Source organism: Gavialis gangeticus, unplaced genomic scaffold (genome assembly GCF_001723915.1).
Source record: "Gavialis gangeticus isolate Ggan-Ray unplaced genomic scaffold, GavGan_comp1, whole genome shotgun sequence".
Lineage (NCBI taxonomy): Eukaryota > Metazoa > Chordata > Crocodylia > Gavialidae > Gavialis > Gavialis gangeticus.
In genome coordinates, this window is record NW_017729009.1 from 17,374,163 (window position 1) to 17,377,576 (window position 3,414).

The window sequence follows — 3,414 nt, forward strand, 5'->3', positions numbered from 1 at the left end:
TTTTATTTTCTACCGCTTTTTTGCAAGTCTGAAATCAAACGTCACTTAAAGCGTCTTGAACTCATGCCCTCTACAGTGGCCGGCTGTCAGACATTACTATGTCAGGTACGCTATGTCTAGGAAAAAATAGATTTGACTTTCACAATCACCCCAATTAGTTGAAGTATCTTCTAGTAAACCAATTTCAGGGAATTGAGAATAATAGTCAAGACGTACATAGCTTTTTTTCTAATCATTGCAAAGAAATCTATGCCTACTTTGCTCCAAGGAGAGATATTTTTTCCTGTGTCAGCAACAAGGGTTGTTCTGATGGCTTGGTCTCTATTTCTGGCATATGTGGCAAGCCTTGACAGCTCCATCAATGTCACTCAAGCCCAGTATAAATGTCCACCCTTTTCTTAGCATTTTCAGTCCCTAGGTGACCTTCATGTTCATTCCAACTTACTTTTTTTCTCTGCAGTCTCTCAATTAGAAATGAGTGTTTTAAGGCATTAAACATCAAGTCATTATTTTTTAATTACTAAAATGCATATTCCAGAGAAACAGGAAAGTGCAGGGTAAATCTTAACTGTCCTTTCAGTCATCTGTCACGTGTTGCGTCTTTGGCATGGCAGAGAACCCAATCAAATTGTTAACCAGAAGTATTTTTAAAAGGAATTAGAAAAAAAAAAATACAAAACTTAATAGAGTTTCTATCTTGGAGAACTGGCCACTTGACTTCCCTGAGATAAGTTAATAACAAAATCTGTTATTTTTTAAATGAGGAGTGAGCCCTCTTTAGAGTACCATCTGTAACAAAAAGATTTGAGAGACAGAAAAAGGAGGTTTGTGTAAGTATAGAAGCATCCTTTTTCATTTATCACGGGCAAGCGTATGGTGAGCAGTTATAACAAAGTCCTGAAACTAAAGAATAAAGAATGTATTTTAAATTCAGGAAACTGATTGAGACTGGCTAATAGTTAATTAATATTTAAGTTGAACAAATATTTCCCTAACTAATGATATCTTCATAGATGTGACTTCTTCTATCAGCAGCCAGTGATAGGAAGGTTAGTTGATGCTATCATTTTGTATTTAAATCTTTCTCCACTTTTTTTTTTATAATTTTTCTCCTGTTTAACACGATTGATGTACATCTATCCAAGAACAAATAGGTAAGATCATCTTGGGGTTTAGCAGGAGAAACTGCTTTACACTTTCAACATCTTAGAATCTGCATATTCTCATTTGTGGGTAATGCTTTGGCCAATCTTTTCTTGGCTTTGATGTTGAAATTTAGGTGATACTATTTTGCAGAAGTGGTGCTGTCCTGGAGAGCTACTTTTCCTTGACGCTGTATTGGGCTATTGCTCATGGTGAGTTTTCTTCTTGCTGCTTTTTCATTGCCTGAAGGATGAGAATGAGCTAAAATAGGAGCTAAGACAAGAGTATCATTGCAGTTTAAAGATGACAGCTGAATGTGCCATTTTTCTAATTCAGAGAGTGTGTCTCCTTTCAGTCTTACAAGAGATGCAAGACTTTATATTAAGCCAATGAAAGTCAATAATTAAACCCAGATAGGCCCTAACATAGTCATAGGGTGGTCTAGGTAGCCATTTATTTCATTAATACAGTTCAGGTAACCTTTTCAGCTTAATAATATGTGATCAACTAATGCACATGCGTTACATTTATACAGTCCATTTTCGGAAGCTTCTTTAGTTCTCCTTAGGATTTAACAAGCATTGACATCTGGTATTAGATCACCCTGGACTTTGCAGACACTCCCTACTGCATCTAATGAAAGTACCATGGAGCAATTGCCAAATCTCTCCTACACTGGAAGTCAGTTGGCAAATAATATCTTGAATGGGGGAAAATAATCTTTTTTCACATGCTGAGTGTCACGGGCTGGGGTCTAGGAGCGGCCGTGATCCCGCTAGGTCCCCCTGCCGTGCCAATTAGGAGATCCAGCACCCTCTTAATCTCGCCCGCCATGTCTTTGATCTTTTATAGTTTAATATGGGAGGCTGCCTTTGATCTCCTAGTGTCTCTGGGTGACTTGGTGCACCCCAGCTTTATGGGCTATGCGTGCCTCCTACCTCCCCTTTAGCACACCCCAAGTCTCGCAGTTCTTCCAGACATTTTTGTGTCTCCCATCTTATACTAGCCCTCCCCAGGCTTCACTCTTGCCGGCTGGCCCCCCCTTGGGCCTATGCCACGCACTTCCCGCGCCCTTGCCCTCGCTGGGGCCTGTGTCTGCGCCTCTCACACTCTTGCCCTCACTGGGGCCTGTCCTGTGCCAAACCGCACCCGGGGCTCAGGTAGCACACAGCTGTAGTGAAAATAGATACTTTTCTCTATGTTTCTTTGTTCTTTGTTTTAGTATTAACCCCTGCATTCTGTAACTTTCCACCCACATGGTACAGGATGGCCCACTACCCCTATGCCTTATAGGCTGCTCAGGTTTTGGTTTGAAATGACCAATTAAAATGTAACACCTCAACTGAAAAGAACGCTAGCTCAATAAAAGCCACGTGCACTCTTTGTTTGGGGTCGACACTGATCTGAGCAACAAGCTCCTCTGTCGGCCTGCTTGCAAGCAATAAAATAGAGTTGGATCCAGCCTGAAAGTGTGACTCTCTTCTAGAGGTGAATTGGACTAGCCTCCAGGGGATAAAATCAGCAATTTATGCAACACAGCTGTGCCTGGCCCCCTGACCCTTCTCGGGGTCCTTATGCCACGTGCTTCCCGCACTCTTGCCCTCACTGGGGCCTTCATCTGCGCTACTCGCGCCCGTGGCCCTCTCCCAGCCCGTCCCGCGCTCTCGCGCCCGTGGCCCTCTCCGAGCCTGCATCCGCGCTACTCGCGCCCGTGGCCCTCTCCGAGCCTGCACGCCAGCCCTGTCTTGGGCCTTCACCGGCGCCAGGGCTCAGGGGGCACGCAGCCATGCCTGGCCCCTGACCCTTCTCGGGGTCCTATACCCTCACTGGGCCAAGTACTGCCCTCTCGGGCTGGGGTCTCAACCCCACACACAGCACCACTCTGGTGCCAAGCTGCCGCGCCTTCCCGGCGCTGCTCAGTGCCCACACAGGGTACCCAGGAAACCCCCAGACTACTGGGGATCTCCTGTGAGGCCTCCTCACACCCCTACAGCCTCACCCGGTGCTCCGGACGATATACACAACAGAACCATAAGCTCACCCGGCTGTAACAAAACAATAGGCCTACTGGCTATAACAAAACAATAAGCTTACTGGCTATAACATAAAGTCCAGGCCCACCTGGCTCTCTGGCCCACAGCCTCCTGGTCAGGCTTCTCTTCACCCTGACTATCATGCAGCCTATTGGGTGCTCAGGCTGCACTACTTAGCTTAGCTCTCCTGCAGAGCTCTTACCCCTCAGGCTGCCAGAAGGGAACTGCCAGCCAGGCT